Raw genomic sequence first — 19,969 nt, 5'->3', positions numbered from 1 at the left:
CACCCTCAGCACACATAAGGAGATGGCATAATGCAATAAAGTATGGAGCGTGAGAAGGCAACCAAACTAGGCGCTTTTTATAAACCATAGTGCTGAAAAGACTGATCCTTTAGTGGTAATCTTTCTAATATCTTCTGGTGGGTTGGTATGAAACTCATGTATACCATGAACCTTTCTTAATACTGACTAGAAAGAAAATATACCAAAATGTGTTTTAATAGAGAAAAGCAAATAGTTATGCAAAGTACCGCATGCCCCCTTAATAAAAAAGGTTCCATACTTTACTAAAGTGTGACCGGATACCGGGAGACCTACTTGGGGTCTTAGAAACTAGAAGGAAATTAACAATTTATTTGATTTCCTAATTTCCTTGGTTCTTTTATAAATAAGGTTTTATGGACTTCTGTATGTTCAGAAAATGACGTCATTGCTCTTTTTCCAGTGATTGAGGCTTTGGACAAAGACCACAATTTAGTTTGGAAGTTTATGTGCTTCACTGCTAATTGGGGCAGGAAAGTAGTGTCTAGTCAGAAGAATAAAGCACCTTTATGAATCTTTAAGGGGCAATCAATAAGTAGGCCATGAAAGCGATGATTTAGGCTGAATAGTAGGAAAAACATACTGAGTGGAATCTGTTACACAGTGAAATAGTTTTAATTAATTAATTTCTATTGCGATAGTGTCCAGAGGCCCCAGTCAGGATCAGGGCACCATTGTGTTAGATGCTGTAGAAACACATAGAAAGACATGGTCTCTACCCCAAAGAGTTTACCATCTAAGTCACCTAAAAGAATGGTGGAAATTCCATCACTCTGTTGAAAACTAGATTAGACTAGACACACCACTGAAAACTGTACCAATAAAAAACAATCCTGCATTGCTGGTGAGTGGAAATAATGAAAGGAAGCGTATTAATATAATTAACTGAAATTAAAACTGGTGGGAAAAGGGGTGGTACAAGTATGAACTATGGATGAATAGAAGTTGAAGGAATGGGAGGATTTGAAGAAGGCAGAGCTGGGGGGAGGAGGAGGGCTTTAAATTTAAACTGCAACGGAGTCACTAGAGTTTTCCAATCTGCTTTGGGTTTTGAAGGATAGGTTCCAGACGTAGTCAGAAGATTGTTGTTTTTTTTTTAAACAACAACAAGGTTTGTGAATTACTGCATGAATCAAATAATGGTGTCTGACTACTGGTTAGCATAAAAGGCTGTAATCCTATTTGTTGAAGATATTGCTTGCCATAGACTTGCACAAAACAAATCTGAAAATTTCTCCCCCAGTATACCAGCTGCAATGATAATACAGATTACCTGAGCACATAAGACTCTCAAAATTAGCATGGAAAATTCTGGTGATGTATTATTTTCTGTGCCTTCTGATAGTTGTATGTTGGAAAATGTATCATATTTGAATCAGTTAAGATGCACCCAATTTTAGTTGCCACTCCTATCTTGACTTCAGTTCCACTTTTGGAAGTAGGTTTTTGTGGGGTCTTGTCTTCATTGCAGTGTTAACTCGAGTTGTTTACATGTGAATTAATTCCTCTTGAGTTACCATAGTTCACATGAGTGGTCACACTGCAAAACAACACTTGAGCTGCACAGAGTGATTGTGTTAGCCTTACAGAGTTGCGTATCCCCACTGTATTACTAGCTCTAGCAACACTTGAAGTCAACCTACCCCAGCCCTCTCCAACAGGCCAGCTTACTTGAGTTTAAAGCACTATTTAACTTGAGTTAAATGTGTGGATGGGAGTTAGGTTAAGGACAACACTTGAGTGATATCTCGAGCTAACACTGCAATGAAGACAAGACCTGGGAGATGGAGATCACTAGACAAATATGGAATAGAGGAGTTGCAAGGGGAATGGATTTTCTATTTGCTTTGAAAAAATGTGAAGCAGTTGCTCTCTGAAAAGCTTTACTGATTTAGTGTAAATTTATAATTTTTGGAAAGCATTAGCATTAGCGAGAGTGGATACTTATTTTTCCAGTGAAATGCTATCCTTAATTTTGCATGGGAGATTTAGTGCAGACTATTGTCTGAGGTCTCAAGAAGACAGTGCTGTTTTAATGACTTTATCATAAGTGAAGAAAAGGCATTACATAAAAGCTACTGCATTGCCCTTTAACAAAGATTCATTATTACCTCTCCTACTGTGGAACAAGAGCTAGCATTACTAATAACTTGGTAGAATTACCTTAGAAATCTGAATTTGCTTATCATTTAATATTCTCTGGTGTCCTACTGTTTGAGATCTTTTGATCATCAGTAAAATCTTTGTCTGGCAGTACCCAGCTTCAGAGAGAAACATATAAGAAGCAACCCAGCTTCTTTACAGGAGAAAATGAGGCATTTCAGCAGGAAAAATGTTCACGTTCATGCTGTACCAGGAAATAGTTCTAAAAAACCCAAACCCTGCACTAAAGAGACATGCAAAAGTTAGATACCTTTCAGTGACAGAGCATTGCCAATAAATTCATTAACAGAAGTAATGTTAAACAATGGACTAAAATGTAATGTGCTAAGTGGCTTGAATATGAAGTATAAAAGCCCTATACAAATTGTGGTTTATAAGGCTCAGATCCTGAAAACATTTAAGAACATGCATAACTATATTCATATAAGTTAAGTTATACATTTGCATAAGTGTTTGCAGGCCCTAGTTTTGCTAAAAGGATTTTATTTTTTTTGCAGCAAAATTGGAACAAATGCATCGCGAATTAGATGATGCTTGAAAGCTATGTATCATTATCTGATTGATCTGAATCACTTTGGTAATATGTATCACATGTACCCATATGGCATCTGTTTTATATGGGTATATTTGAAAACCCAAAGCAAAATATTGGGGGCAATAAATATTATTTGTCCTTTCTTACTGGAGTAGCTGTAAAGGAGGGCCACATCAGTGTTTTTCAGAGAGACAGAATAAAGTGCTCTCAATTTTCATCAACTTTCAAATCTTTTAATCTCCTCCATTCTCACCACTTCACTCTCTTTCGTCAAATCTCTCTTCAAAGATCATTTCTGTCATCCTCAATTCACCCCATAGTTTCTGCTTCATCCATTTCCATTCCCTTTGCTGACAGTGACTGGATGTTGAAAAGAATGACTACAATGACAAAACCTATGAAAAGGCTAATATTGCTCTCCCAAGTCTATTTCTCCTCTTTCCATATGATCTTCTCATCTTATGTGTCTAAAATATCATGCACAGCTATGATGCTATATACATAATAACAAATATGACAGTTCTACCACAGCCAGGATAATTGCAACAGTTGCCTCACTGAAGTGCTATATAGTTCTGGAGGCATGGCCTTTGTGATGACAATAATGCTTTAAACAAAACAGCCCCTTTTCAATTCATACATCTCCAAAATGTGTATTGAATCATAGTTCGGGATAGTATTGATAGCAATGACTGCTGTTAGGTTACTTTGGGAATCACGCAGCCTACAATCTAGCCTTCTAATATGATTTAGAGATTCCAAGGCCAGAAGAGAGCACTGTTATCATCTAGTCCAGTGGTTCTCAAACTAGGGCCACTGCTTGTTCAGGGAAAGCCCCTGGTTTGTTTACCTGCCACGTCCGCAGGTTCGGCCGATCGCAGCTCCCACTGGCCACGGTTCGCCGCTCCAGGACAATGGGGACTGCGGGAAGCGGTGCGGGCCGAGGGATGTGCTGGCTGCCCTTCCTGCAGCCCCCATTGGCCTGGAGCGGTGAACTGTGGCCAGTGGGAGCAGCGATCGGCTGAACCTGCGGCTGCGGCAGGTACACAAACCGGCTCAGCCCGCCAGGGGCTTTCCCTGAACAAGCGGCAGCCCTAGTTTGAGAACCACTGATCTAGTCTGTCCTTCTGTATACCACAGGCTGTAGAACGTCCTCTCAAAAATTCCTAGAGCAGATCTTTCAGGAAAACATCAAATCTTGATTTAAAAATGGTCAGTGATGGAAAATCCACCATGACCCTTGCCCTTGTTAAGAAAGAAAGAAAGAAGAGGAATCCATCTGTTCATAACCCAGCCCAACCCACACCAGCCTGGTATTCCATCTTATTTCCAAAATTTTAAAGTTGATAGCAGCACCAGCTCTTTATTCCGATGGTGGAGTAGCATGTGGGGTCTTTTCCTTTGCTGCATATCTGACTTTTGGGAACAAAAACATGTAAACTATATACGTAAGTTAATATTGAAAGTGAGGGAAAATAGACTGAAATATTAATTATTGCAAATAGCAACCTGGTAGGTTCAAAGTGACTGAATACTGTGATATCCTGTTTGACTTTCCAATCAAATTTCCTTTAGTTGATTATATGGTAAAGCTTTTTTAATACCATGTAGCTGATTTTAGTGTAGTGTTTCTGAGTTCTCTGTGTTGGTAACAGAAAAAAAAATTGCTGCTACTTTTTATTTATAATTTGTCACTCTTTCCTCCAGCCAGATAGAGAATGGTGTTCCTTTTTTATTCTTGAAATGATATGGCAGGTTTAGCTTGGTGATATGGCTACTTCACAAATAGGGATCCACCAACATATTGGCGTTGTGTGTATCCTCCCATCCTGCACAGAAAATTGCATCTATTTACTTTGTCATTTTCATTCTGCCGTACTTCCAGGAATACCATTAAAATACTGGAAATATTATTGTGTATTATTAAAATACTGATATGATTATGATTCATTTATACAGAACCATACATTTACATGGTCCCTCATAAACAGAGCAAATCCTGCACTAAAGGATTCATAGAATATCAGGGTTGGAAGGGACCTCAGGAGATCATCTAGTCCAACTCCCTGCTCAAAGCAGGATCAATCCCCAATTTTTGCCCCAGATCCCTAAATGGCCCCCTCAAGGATTGAACTCACAACCCTGGGTTTAGCAGGCCAATGCTCAAACCACTGAGCTATCTCTCCCCCCGTTTAAGGTCTTGACCCTGATCCTGAACCTGAACACCCTTACTGTTGAGCATTTTTCTGATTCCAGTGGGAATCAGTCAGACTGTGGACCTGATCCGGGACAGCAGTTGTATTAAGGGTTTGCAGGTTCAGGCCCTAATATAGTCTATAAAAGTGATGTATTCGAGACTAATATTAAAGTGATGGCCTAAAAAGCCTGGATATGTCCCCCCGCCTATGGCCAGATCCTGTTCATCTTGAAGCCAATGGGATTTTACATGAATTTCTCGGGGATCAAATGCAGGCCCCTAATATTCAAACATGTCCAGCCTTTTTACAACTTTTAATTATAAGATTTTTGCTTTCCTAATTGTAGAATGGGTCTGTTTGAACTGTCTATAATGACAATAATATCAATGACTGTACAGTCACTTTGTCAAGTTAGCCAAGTTTACAGGTTAAAAAAAAAAAGCAGGTGGGATATTGTATGCTGTAAGATGCATCATGCTGTCCAGAATTTCAGCTAACAGAAGGACCTGGGATCTGCCATTGCTCACCTTTCCAAGGTAGCTGAATCAGCTGTTGTGAAGCATTGCGGAGAACTTGATCTCCATTCCTGTGATTGAGTTTGGTTCTGTTTTTATCTGGCTAAAAGTATGCTTAGCTGCCATTGTGATGGGATTGTTCCAAATACCTGCAATATTATATTTATTTATTTTATTTTATTTTATTGTGTGCACTAGGCATATATGGCACAGTATAAAACACACAAAAAGGCAAGGTCCGATCCCCAAGCAGCTTGCAGTCTAACTTGCGGACTAGTGTGACAGGTAAAAATGACCAGTACAAATGTAAGAAAGCAAAATGGCATCAACGGAGAAGGGTTCAATGGAGGAAGAGTTGGCATAAGTAATGCGCTTTATGGATAGATTTGAAGGAGAAGAGGGACAGTGTTTGATACATGGGAGCGGGGGCTGTTCCACGCATTCAGGGTGCCATTATACAGCTGTTCAGTTGATTTCCGGTTAGTGTCACAATATTGTCATAAAATGACTGTGGCATTCTCATCTACTAGAACTAATTTTGACTTTCTGGGCAGAAAAAACCCCAAACCGAAACATTTCCTCCTAAAATAAATGTCAGTGCAGTCCCTCATGGAAGTTTCAGTTCAAGTGACTTGAATCTCAGTTCTCCTCTCTGGGCTTGGGTCCTGACCAGACGACATGTTGCATGATGCACCACAGTCTCCCTTCTTGCTGAGCTGCCAAATTGCATCCTGGGAGATGTAGTGTGGCTGGGAAGCACAAGCCAGAGAAGAGAATGGGTGCGTAAGGCATGTAAACTACAACTCCCATAGGGCACTGTGGCAGCATTTCTGAATCACAGTTTTTCGCTGAAAACTTCTGGGTTTTTGAGTGTCTGGTTTTTGTATGAAATGTAAAAATTTTCTGTGGCAAGCAGACACCTCCCAAAAAAATTATTTAATTTGAAGACTTTTCTGTCAAAACAGTTCAAATGGAAAATTTTCGATCAGCCCTGACATCTACCTATTTCTGAACTTTGATATCTGTCTGATGTGAGGTTATATAATACGATAATGAATGTAATACATTCACTAAGCCATTTGAACTTACTACATAGCAATAGGTTTCAGAGTAACAGCCGTGTTAGTCTGTATTCGCAAAAAGAAAAGGAGTACTTGTGGCACCTCTAAGGTGCCACAAGTACTCCTTTTCTTTTTACATAGCAATATAATCTGTTACAGTTCCACCTTCAGTGTAAACACAGGCATGATATAATATAATGCAGTTCCCAATTTTTGATGCCAATAATTCCTTTACATATTGGAATTAAAAATTGGGTACCCATTCTAGTTGTAAAAAGAAAAGGAGGACTTGTGGCACCTTAGAGACTAACAGATGTATTTGAGCATAAGCTTTCGTGAGCTACAGCCCACTTCATCGGATGCATTCCATCGATGAAGTGAGCTGTAGCTCACGAAAGCTTATGCTCAAATAAATTTGTTAGTCTCTAAGGTGCCACAAGTCCTCCTTTTCTTTTTGCGGATACAGACTAACATGGCTGCTACTCTGAAACCATCCTAGTTGTGTGTATTGTGCTACAGTTGACATCCCAACTTTAGGTCAGTGTACAGCAAGGTGAATTAAAATAAAATTTATTCAAACTGAGTGCATCTCCTATAGAATAAGTATTTGTATGCCCAAAACAGCATTAACTGGTCCAGGAGATGTCAACAATCTACCTGATTCGGGTGGAACTGATCTCTCACACTTTGTTGAGGTCTCTCTGTCAAGTTGGATCAAGTTGATCGGAGGCAGTGTGAGGAAGCTTGAGGCTTGCACAGCTACTGCCCATGCTGTATGTGTTCTGTGGATAAACTGAAAGCTTCACTTTCCATGGTTACAGTTCTGGCCCATTTCTTGAGTACTAACTTTATGTTCAATAAAAATAGATTGTGTATAAATGGGCTGGGGGGGAGTGGCTGAGGAAAAGTTGATTAATACTTAAGGAAATTGGGGATACAAGCAGAGCCAGGAAAGGGGGAAAACTGGGGGAAGCAGATTAGATGCACACTTAAGTGAAATCCTCAGTTTTCCATGCTTCAGGGTAGTCACTGCATTACGAATCAGATAGAAGGTTTGTATTTTGAGCAGGAAAACATGGCAGTGCAGTTAGAACATTGAATAGTGAATCAAATCGCTGTGGTTCTTTTCCTATGCTTGCCACTGACTTGCTGTGTGAATGTGGTCACAAACAAACAAACTCTTTTGTTTCTGTATCTGTTTACCTTTTGTAAACTGAAAAGGAGTACTTGTGGCACCTTAGAGACTAACCAGTTTATTTGAGCATGAGCTTTCGTGAGCTACAGCTCACTTCATCAGATGCATACCGTGGAAACTGCAGCAGACTTTATATATACACAGAGAATATGAAACAATACCTCCTCCCACCCCACTGTCCTGCTGGTAATAGCTTATCTAAAGTAATCTTCAGGTTAGGCCATTTCCAGCACAAATCCAGGTTTTCTCACCCTCCACCCCCCCACACAAATTCACTCTCCTGCTGGTGATAGCCCATCCAAAGTGACAACTCTTTACACAATGTGCATGATAATGAAGTTAGGCCATTTCCTGCACAAATCCAGGTTCTCTCACTCCCTCACCCCCCTCCAAAAACCCACCCCCATACACACACAAACTCACTCTCCTGCTGGTAATAGCTCATCCAAACTGACCACTCTCCAAGTTTAAATCCAAGTTAAACCAGAACATCTGGGGGGGGGGGTAGGAAAAAACAAGAGGAAATAGGCTACCTTGCATAATGACTTAGCCACTCCCAGTCTCTATTTAAACCTAAATTAATAGTATCCAATTTGCAAATGAATTCCAATTCAGCAGTTTCTCGCTGGAGTCTGGATTTGAAGTTTTTTTGTTTTAAGATAGCGACCTTCATGTCTGTGATTGCGTGACCAGAGAGATTGAAGTGTTCTCCGACTGGTTTATGAATGTTATAATTCTTGACATCTGATTTGTGTCCATTTATTCTTTTACGTAGAGACTGTCCAGTTTGACCAATGTACATGGCAGAGGGGCATTGCTGGCACATGATGGCATAAATCACATTGGTGGATGTGCAGGTGAACGAGCCTCTGATAGGGTGGCTGATGTTATTAGGCCCTACAGGACAGGCCTAACAAAGAAAATAACAGAACGCCACTAGCCGTCACCTTCAGCCCCCAACTAAAACCCCTCCAACGCATTATTAAGGATCTACAACCTATCCTAAAGGATGACCCAACACTCTCACAAATCTTGGGAGACAGGCCAGTCCTTGCCTACAGACAGCCCCGCAACCTGAAGCAAATACTCACCAACAACCACATACCACACAACAGAACCACTAACCCAGGAACTTATCCTTGCAACAAAGCCCGTTGCCAATTGTGCCCACATATCTATTCAGGGGACACCATCACAGGGCCTAATAACATCAGCCACACTATCAGAGGCTCGTTCACCTGCACATCCACCAATGTGATTTATGCCATCATGTGCCAGCAATGCCCCTCTGCCATGTACATTGGTCAAACTGGACAGTCTCTACGTAAAAGAATAAATGGACACAAATCAGATGTCAAGAATTATAACATTCATAAACCAGTCGGAGAACACTTCAATCTCTCTGGTCACGCAATCACAGACATGAAGGTCGCTATCTTAAAACAAAAAAACTTCAAATCCAGACTCCAGCGAGAAACTGCTGAATTGGAATTCATTTGCAAATTGGATACTATTAATTTAGGCTTAAATAGAGACTGGGAGTGGCTAAGTCATTATGCAAGGTAGCCTATTTCCTCTTGTTTTTTCCTACCCCCCCCCCCCAGATGTTCTGGTTTAACTTGGATTTAAACTTGGAGAGTGGTCAGTTTGGATGAGCTATTACCAGCAGGAGAGTGAGTTTGTGTGTGTATGGGGGTGGGTTTTTGGAGGGGGGTGAGGGAGTGAGAGAACCTGGATTTGTGCAGGAAATGGCCTAACTTCATTATCATGCACATTGTGTAAAGAGTTGTCACTTTGGATGGGCTATCACCAGCAGGAGAGTGAATTTGTGTGGGGGGGTGGAGGGTGAGAAAACCTGGATTTGTGCTGGAAATGGCCTAACCTGAAGATTACTTTAGATAAGCTATTACCAGCAGGACAGTGGGGTGGGAGGAGGTATTGTTTCATATTCTCTGTGTATATATAAAGTCTGCTGCAGTTTCCACGGTATGCATCTGATGAAGTGAGCTGTAGCTCACGAAAGCTCATGCTCAAATAAATTGGTTAGTCTCTAAGGTGCCACAAGTACTCCTTTTCTTTTTGCGAATACAGACTAACACGGCTGTTACTCTGAAACCTTTTGTAAACTGCTGGTATTATACTTACCTGCTTTTGTAAAGCGTTTTGAGATCTTCAGATGGAAAGTGCTCTACAAATACAAATTGTTTTATTATATACAGTGCAGCTTAACAGAAATAAAACAAATGTTAAGCAATACAATATAGTAATTTATAGCACTATAGTGTGTCTCAGCAGTGTGATATAAACTCCACCATCTTGCAGTAGTGCTAAAATTATTTTAATCTTGTTGGTTTATTATGGGAAAGGGATCATTTTTATTTTTCTCTTGTTTATTACTGTTCTGTAGTTCTCTTTTCCCTGTCTGAGGTGGTTTTATAAATAGTATTTTTAATGAATATTTTACTTTCTATCCTGCTGGGAAGTACTGAAAGTACTCTCTCTCTCTTTCTCTCTGTCTCTCTCTCTCTCTCTCTGTATGTGTGTGTATATATATGTGTGTGTGTGTTAGCATTATAGGCATTTTTCCTTCTCTCTCTCTGTGGAGATGAGTGCTTTCATAAATTATTTTAAGGATTCTGCTTTACTGGATTTTTTCCTTTATTTCATGCTGTGAGGATGAGTATTTAATGAACTATTATTTAAAGAAGTCTACTTTCACATTCATTCTTCTGTACATCTTGTTGTTTGGCTGAGATTTCATAGACACTAGAGAAGTAAAAAGACCTTTGACTATCCCCCGCCCCCATTAGCACATCATTCTCTAGAGTAGATTCAAGTCCATCTATAACAAACCTTGCCTTTTTTGAACACATGAGTTTGATAGTTTCCCACTTCCTCTAGTGGTCACCAACTTCATCATTCTAGAAAGCGTTTTACTCTTACATGAATCCAAACCCCCCATCTCTACACCACTTACATTCACTGTCTGGTCTCCAACGTCAATCTCCTAATTTCTCTGTTCACGATAAACATCAGAACTAAAACTGACTACATTGACCTCAGCTTCAGTCTTCATACTTGATTTTATCTACTGAATATAAATGGAACTCTTGTCATTGTTCTAGACTGCAATGACTGAGAATTTCCTATCGTTCTTCCAAATTTGTCCTTTCTCCCAAAAGATAGCATACTATCCAGTGTTCTTTGGATTATGAATGGCCTGGATATTTTTCACTTCAGAGTCACCATTTGAGATCACTTGCCTCTTCCTCTCTGGAGAGTTCATTGCATTGTATTGCTTTTGATAGTTGATTTGTTTGCTGTCTGCCCTGTGCTTTGTCACAGTGTCATCACACTTTGGCTTGACAATGTCGGAATATCTATTGTTAGTATAGGTTGAATGGCTCCACATGTTTCCCTTGTGCCTTTCCTTTAGGTTATCTGATACTGTTTTGCTGTTCTTGTATTGAAAAACAATGCCTGATTATTTAGATGTGCACTGATAAGAGCTTAATATGAACATTGCTTCTATTTAGTACTGTGGAGCAGAGAATTCTGGTGTAGTTTTTTTTCTTCTGCATGGTGAGAGGACTGGGAATCTACACTGCTAGACTTGTTCATGTGATCATGGAATGTTATATGATTGTATTATGGAGCATGCATCTCCATACATTTTACTTAAAATACCTGTATTATAAGATTAATTATAATGATATGTTCTTAGACTTTTGCCCAGGATGAAACTGGTCTGAATGCATGATGTATATGATTGAGAAAACAGCCTCTTTAAACACAGCAGAGTAACATATGAGTTCCGCGGGTGGAAAGCACTTACAAGAATGTTAATATAGTATCTTGATTCTTAACCAAATGTCAAGAGGTGGAAGACGAACCCAGTTAGGAACCCCTAACGCAGTCCAGAGAACCCAGAAGCTGCAGTGATGGGGGGGGGAGGAGTGTTGGAATGGGTACAAAAAAATATCAATAATTTGCAATATCGGCAGTTTTCCAAATTATCGTTTTATATTTAATTTTATGTAAATAATGATAAAAGGGTTGTATAGCAATAGTTTTTGGAACATTTAAAAAGTTGCCAATACAGAACTTTAAAGTATAGTGTTACGAAAAGTTGCTTTAGCATTTGAAATATTTAGGGCCCTTTGTTTTCAGTTTTTATTTTATTTTATTTTTCCCCAAGAATTTATCAGTGTTTATTATCACCACAACAAACACAGGTGAAAATCAGTGCAAAAAACCTATTATTTTTTCTGGGTAAATATCAGGGTTTATTTTAAAAAAAGAAAAGGAGTACTTGTGGCACCTTAGGAGACTAACAAATTTATTTGAGCATAAGCTTTCGTGAGCTAGAGCTCACTTAATCGGATGGATTCAGTGGAAAATACAGTGGGGAGATTTATATACATAGAGAACATGAAACAATGGGTGTTACCATACACAGTGTAACGAGAGTGATCACTTAAGGTGAGCTATTACCAGCAGGAGAACAGGGGGAAAAAACCTTTTGTAGTGATAATCAAGATGGGCCATTTCCAGCAGTTAACAAGAACATCTGAGGAACAGTGGGGGGTGAGGGGGGGGAATAAACATGGGGAAATAGTTTTACTTTGTGTAATAACCCATCCGCTCCCAGTCTCTATTCAAGCCTAAGTTAATTGTATCCAGTTTGCAAATTAATTCCAATTCAGCAGTCTCTCGTTGGAGTCTGTTTTTGAAGATTTTTGTTGAAGAATTGCAACTTTTAGGTCTGTAATCGAGTGACCAGAGAGATTGAAGTGTTCTCCGACTGGTTTTTGAATGTTATAAGTTTTGATGTCTGATTTGTGTCCGTTTATTCTTTTATGTAGAGCCTGTCCAGTTTGACCAATATACATGGCAGAGGGGCATTGCTGGCACACGATGGCATATATCACATTGGTAAATGTGCAGGTGAACGAGCCTCTGATAGTGTGGCTGATGTGATTAGGCCCTATGATGGTGTCCCCTGAATAGATATGTGGACACAGTTGGCAACGGGCTTTGTTGCAAGGATAGGTTCCTGGGTTAGTGGTTCTGTTGTGTGGTGTGTGGTTGCTGGTGAGTATTTGCTTCAGGTTGGGGGACTGTCTGTAAGCAAGGACTGGCCTGTCTCCCAAGATCTGTGAGAGTGATGGGTCGTCCTTCAGGATAGGTTGTAGATCCTTGATGATGCATTGGAGAGGTTTTAGTTGGGGGCTGAAGGTGATGGCTAGTGGCGTTCTGTTATTTTCTTTGTTGGGCCTGTCCTGTAGTAGGTGACTTCTGGGTACTCTTCTGGCTCTGTTAATCTGTTTCTTCACTTCATCAGGTGGGTATTGTAGTTGTAAGAATGCTTGATAGAGATCTCGTAGGTGTTTGTCTCTGTCTGAGGGGTTGGAGCAAATGCGGTTGAATTGTAGAGCTTGGCTGTAGACAATGGATCGTGTGGTGTGGTCTGGATGAAAGCTGGAGGCATGTAGGTAGGAATAGCGGTCAGTAGGTTTCTGGTATAGGGTGGTGTTTATGTGACTATCGCTTATTAGCACGGTAGTGTCCAGGAAGTGGATCTCTTGTGTGGACTGGTCCAGGCTGAGGTTGATGGTGGGATGGATTTATTTTACTTCGCAGAAAGACGGGGGGAAAGGTATTCAGTAGATTAATGCTTTGATTTCCGTTCATCAGTGTGGTTTGCTGCAAAACTAAAATAGAACTCAAAACAGCTCTGAGTTTAAGAAATAATACTTTTTGTAAAACATGGGAATTTTTGGTAAAAATCTGCTTAAATTGAAAACAAAGGGACTTAGAAATATTCTACAACTTTTACTTAAATTAAACAATGGACTTTTCAAAAACTACCAAGCATGTTTGCATTTTACCTTGCTCTGATAGGAAAAAGAAATGTGACACAAATTACAATTTTGCTTCCTGCTACTGCTGTTTTAGGTTCTTCCTCTTCTATTCCTGATTCTGTTTTCAGTTATTTCAGAGTCACTCCAGCAGAACTCTATTAAAGGCTATGCAGTTTCTTCTGGTTGACACTGGTGTAACTGTGATCAGACTGACCCATTCTACAAAATTGGTTACTCAGGTTCACATCTTGTGGGTGGTTTTGAACTTCCAGTTATTGTTGGATGCTAATATTACACCAGTGCTGTGGATGGCTTTATTCCATTTGTACTTGAAATCGCTACTGTTATGTGCCTTTGGAATTTCAGAATTAATCTACATGAGACTGCATTTTAAATCCATTCATAGACTTTTGCAGAGTACCACATCTAGCTTGGTAAGCAGTGTAGCTCCCTGGGAACACATGGCCCCAGTCCTCTGGGATCTGCACTGGTTGTCTGTTGGTCTTCTGGTAGAATTAACTTGTTAATTTTGACTTATAGAACCTTAAATTATCTGGTACCTGCCTACTTGACAGATCCCTGTTCTACACTGAGATGGAAGGAGGCAACTTCCCTCATTATAAAAGAAGTGAGTAGAGGCCCCTTAATTCCAAAACTTATTCCTGCTCACCTTAGTCCAGGGATCTCAAACTCAAATCACCACGAGGGCCACATAAGGACTAGTACATTAGCCCGAGGGCCGCATCACTGAAACCTTTTCATACCAAGATACAAAAGCCATCCCTCTGCCTCCACCCCCACTCCACCCCTTCCATGAGGCCCCTCCCTTACCCCACCCTCTCTTCCCACCCCTTCCCTGCCCCCATTCCAATCTTTCCCCAAAGTCCCTGCCCCAACTCCGCCCACTCCCTGCCCCTATTCCAACCCCTTCCCTAAATCCCCGCCCCAGCCCCACCTCTTCTCCGCCTCCTCCCCGAATGTGCTGCATCCCTGCACCTCCCCGCTCCGTCCTGGAAAGTCCTAAGCGCCGCCAAACAGCCTATGGTGGGCCGCAGGAGGCCTGCGGGCCGTGTGTTTGAGACCCCTGGCTTAGTCCAAAATAACCTGGATTTATGGACCTTTGGGGAGCACTGCAAAAGCGAACTGGGGAATTTTGGTTAGAGTGAAACGGAAGTATGTTTTGTTGCTGTATTTATTGGCTAGTATGATTATCTTTATTGTGTTATGGTGCTGCGTGATATCATTATGTGGCCATGAATCTAATGATTGTTAGGACACCTAGAGTTTGAACATAGGTGGCTCTTTTGTATTGCTAAATCAAAATTGACAAAGTTAACTTCAACAGGATTTCTCTGCTGGAGAAGAGCCACTCATGAATAAAGTTTTTCAGGTTCAGGCCCAGAGTGATTAACCATTTGACTATTGTTGCCCCTACTCATTTTCAAATAGTGTAAGTATTGCTATTTACCTATCATATATCTATCATAGTGTTTTCATCTGTAATGTCTCTCATCATAGTTCATTGATGAGATACTGGTAGTTTTAGATCCGCAAAAGGATATCCATAGTTCTGTTTCCAGCATAGAGCATTGGGGGCAGCCATGTCGGGGACAAAGCACTAGAAAATATATTTAGGAAAAATCCTGCACAGGCAGAGTGATGGACCGAATAACATACTAGAACTTGAATAGCCATGAATCTACGATGCAGGTGCCATATTACTGAACAAATGCTGCATATCCAAAAATTGCAATCAGCACGTTAATAATAAAGTATGTAATGTGACACCAAAAGTTCTACTTATACTTGTGGCAGGAAACCCCAAAAGTAGTATTTAGAGAGACATTAAGAGCCAAAAATATATTATTGATGGATTGCTGTAGAATTTTACTTTAAGTGAAACTGTAAACTAAAAATTGATCATTTAACTGTGTGTTATTCATCTTTGCTTTAAAGAAGCAATTCATAGTTTGTGGTTCAGTGAAACTGGAGTTCATATTTCTGCTTTTTCTGTACAGATTTATTTTTTCAAAATGGATTTAATCTGACTTGTTTGGAGCATGAAATGCACTCGAAAGTATTTCTGAGTAATCATTTAGACTGCTGATGTGATAAGTGACTGTAATTTAAGACAGTTGTAATCATAAAATAAACATGTATGCTGTTAGTACTCAGTCTTTTAAGTGTTCAATTACTTCTGGTTTAAACTTACCTAATTTTTTTTCTAACCAGCCCAAGAGAGTTCTTAGGGTTTGAGCCTCCTTCAAGGGCAGTTGGATTAGGACATTAATCTTGGGAGTAAACAATCACACATTTCCCAGAGGATTTAAGACGAAAACAGCTGGTTTCTCTGGAAATTTGATAGTCTAAGTAGATTATAGAAAATAACTTGTTTCTTTCCAAATAATGGCACTGTAATACCCTACCTGCTGTCCTCACAAAGGCCTAAACTCCCAAAGAAGTAAATCCAAGTTTCATTTGCATTGGGGCCAGAGCAGTTCGCACAATTGAATTGTAAATGAATGAAATTTTACCCGAACTAAATCTAAATCAATTGCAAAAGAGTACTAAAATCAAGAGTGAGGGAGAGATCCATGAAGGTGTATAAAATTGTCCAAACTGGTCAAGTTTTTCCAATTGTTTAAACTTCATGACTTCCCAAAACAAAAGCAATGTGATGCATGTCTAAGAAGATGGTTGCCTGTAAATAGGGTGACCAGATAGCAAGTGTGAAAAATTGCGTCACTTTTTTTTCCATGTTGGGGGCTATAGTTGCCTATATAAGACAAAGCCTCTAATATTGGGATGTTCCCATTAATATTGGGATGTCTGGTCACCATACTGTTAAATAGTTTCAAACCTATTATTAAAACTAATGTCTTTCCATACAAATCGGCAAAAAAAGAAAAAAAAATTTTGGGGGTGGGGGGGATTTTAAGAATCATTCCTGGACTATGAGGGCATGTATTGGGTTGGGGATATTTATTAATGTATTTCTTGGTTCCATTTAAATTCTTTATTGAATTAAGTAATCTCTAAGAGAAGGCATGTTCTTCTTTTCAGACAGTTAGTGCTGATAGAGAAAGAGGAATGCTAATTATAATGATGTTTATGATGAAGATCTATGATGATGATCTACTATATTTAAGCACATATTATGCCAAAATAATTTTGCCAATATAATTAAAAGCAACAGACCTAGCTATCACTTCTGCAATGTCAGTAGATAGATTTACCTTACTGTCATAAATATGTAAAAAATATATTTTTTCAAACATAGATTCTTGGGATATTTTGTTGATTTTCAATAATATTTATTAACAGTATTGACTATAAACCCTTATATTTGGTGGTATAGGTCTTTATGTGAACATGTTCTCAGTGAAGTGCAACTAGTTCCAAACTATAACACAGGATGCTTTCACCTAAGAACAAGATGACTGAAGTTTGAAACCAGATGCAAAATAATTAAAAACCTGTGTGGAGTAATGAGGTACAGACAGTAGCAGTTTGAAGAAGTGGGATGGGAATGGGGATAGTTGCAGTGTTCAGAAACTGAAAGAAAAGGCACCAGGATGGAACTTCAGGGTGGGAATATGTTGCCATGGCAACAAAGTAATTTCTCTAACGACAAAATCTGCAATGAGGAACTGCTGAGTGGAATTTTAAAGGGAAATATGCAGTAAAAAGGAAATGATTCATTATTTTTAATAATCTACTCTCACCATTCCCCTTTGAATATGTTAACCTGGAATATTGCTGTAGGAGCTGAATACTCCATGCAATCCATTACAAAAGCTTGCCATGCTCCCGTACTATGGTAATGGCTGCCAGTATAGAATCCTCAGGTTGGTATGAAAGCTACAGAAAATTAATTGAGGACACCACAAATTAAGGAGCAATTGAGAAAGAAAAAAAAGAAAAGGAGTAATTGTGGCACTTTAGAGACTAACCAATTTATTTGAGCATAAGCTTTTGTGAGCTACAGGTCACTTCATAGGATGCAAAAAAGTGGAAAATGCAGTGAGGATGTTTTTATACACACAGACCATGAAAAAATGGGTGTTTATCACTTCAAAAGGTTTTCTCTCCCCACCCCACTCTCCTGCTGGTAATAGCTTATCTAAAGTGATCACTCTCCTTACAATGTGTATGATAATCAAGGTGAGCCATTTCCAGCACAAATCCAGGGTTTAACAAGAACGTCTGAGGAATGGGGGGAAGCGGAGGTGGGGGTAGGAAAAACAAGGGGAAATAGGTTACCTTTCATAATGACTTAGCCACTCCCAGTCTCTGTTCAAGCCTAAGTTAATTGTATCCAATTTGCAAATGAATTCCAATTCAGCAGTCTCTCGCTGGACTCTGGTTTTGAAGTTTTTCTGTTGTAATATCGCAACTTTCATGTCTGTAATCGCGTGACCAGAGAGATTGAAGTGTTCTCCGACTGGTTTATGAATGTTATAATTTTTGACATCTGATTTGTGTCCATTTATTCTTTTACGTAGAGACTGTCCAGTTTGACCAATGTACATGGCAGAGGGGCATTGCTGGCACATGATGGCATATATCACATTGGTAGATGTGCAGGTGAACGAGCCTCTGATAGTGTGGCTGATGTGATTAGGCCCTGTGATGGTGTCCCCTGAATAGATATGTGGGCACAGTTGGCAACGGGCTTTGTTGCAAGGATAGGTTCCTGGGTTAGTGGTTCTGTTGTGTGGTGTGTGATTGCTGGTGAGTATTTGCTTCAGGTTGGGGGGCTGTCTGGAGGCAAGGACTGGCCTGTCTCCCAAGATCTGTGAGAGTGATGGGTCGTCCTTCAGGATAGGTTGTAGATCCTTGATAATGCGTTGGAGAGGTTTTAGTTGGGGGCTGAAGGTGACGGCTAGTGGCGTTCTGTTATTTTCTTTGTTAGGCCTGTCCTGTAGTAGGTGACTTCTGGGTACTCTTCTGGCTCTGTTAATCTGTTTCTTCACTTCATCAGGTGGGTATTGTAGCTGTAAGAATGCTTGATAGAGATCTTGTAGGTGTTTGTCTCTGTCTGAGGGGTTGGAGTAAATGCAGTTGAATTGTAGAGCTTGGCTGTAGACAATGGACTGTGTGGTATGGTCTGGGTGAAAGCTGGAGGCATGTAGGTAGGAATAGCGGTCAGTAGGTTTCCGGTATAGGGTGGTGTTTATGTGACCATTGCTTATTAGCACCGTAGTGTCCAGGAAGTGGATTCTCGTGTGGACTGGTCTAGGCTGAGGTTGATGGTGGGATGGAAATTGTTGAAATCATGGTGGAATTCCTCAAGGGCTTCTTTTCCATGGGTCCAGATGATGAAGATGTCATCAATATAGCGCAAGTAGAGTAGGGGTATTAGGGGACAAGAGCTGAGGAAGCGTTGTTCTAAGTCAGCCATAAAAATGTTGGCATACTGTGGGGCCATGCGGGTACCCATAGCAGTGCCGCTGATTTGAAGGTATACATTGTCCCCAAATGTGAAATAGTTATGGGTGAGGACAAAGTCACAAAGTTCAGCCACCAGGTTTGCTGTGACATTATCAGGGATAGTGTTCCTGACGGCTTGTTGTCCATCTTTGTGTGGAATGTTGGTATAGAGCGCTTCCACATCCATAGTGGCCAGGATGGTATTTTCAGGATGGATTGTAGTTTCCTTAGGACGTCAGTGGTGTCTCAAAGATAGCTGGGAGTGCAGGTAGCGTAGGGCCTGAGGAGGGAGTCTACATAGCCAGACAATCCTGCTGTCAGGATGCCAATGCCTGAGATGATGGGGCGCCCAGGATTTCCAGGTTTATGGATCTTGGGTAGTAGATAGAATATCCCAGGTCGGGGTTCCAGGTTTGATCTTGTGCTTTTTCAGGGAGTTTCTTGAGCAAATTCTGTAGTTTCTTTTGGTAACCCTCAGTTGGATCAGAGGGTAATGGCTTGTAGAAAGTGGTGTTGGAGAGCTGCTGAGTACCAGCAGGAGAGTGGGGTTGGGGGAGAGAAAACCTGGATTTGTGTTGGAAATGGCCCACCTTGATTATCATACATATTGTAAGGAGAGTGATCACTTTAGATAAGCTATTACCAGCAGGAGAGTGGGGTGGGGGAGAAAACCTTTTGAAGTGATAAACACCCATTTTTTCATGGTCTGTGTGTATAAAAACATGCTCACTGCATTTTCCACTTTTATGCATCCGATGAAGTAAGCTGTAGCTCACGAAAGCTTATGCTCAAATAAATTGGTTAGTCTCTAAGGTGCCACAAGTACTCCTTTTCTTTTTGCGAATACAGACTAACACGGCTGCTACTCTGAAAAGTAAAAAAAAGAATGTCAAAATTCTTTATTCCATAATATTTTGAATATTTCCTACACATAATTTATTACAGTATTTTCTTTTTCTCGTATCT

At 40.1% G+C, this 19,969-nt stretch overlaps 1 protein-coding gene across 1 annotated transcript in view; it reads left to right on the top strand.

Annotated features, from left to right (window-relative positions):
- KLF12 (KLF transcription factor 12) overlaps positions 1-19,969 on the top strand; it is a 362,353-nt gene that overhangs the window by 165,783 nt on the left and 176,601 nt on the right. The gene's annotated exons all lie outside the window — the stretch shown is intronic.

This window comes from Eretmochelys imbricata, chromosome 1, assembly GCF_965152235.1.
Source record: "Eretmochelys imbricata isolate rEreImb1 chromosome 1, rEreImb1.hap1, whole genome shotgun sequence".
NCBI lineage: Eukaryota > Metazoa > Chordata > Testudines > Cheloniidae > Eretmochelys > Eretmochelys imbricata.
Note: the sequence above shows the minus strand (reverse complement) of the source record. Positions and strands in the feature narration are given on the sequence as shown.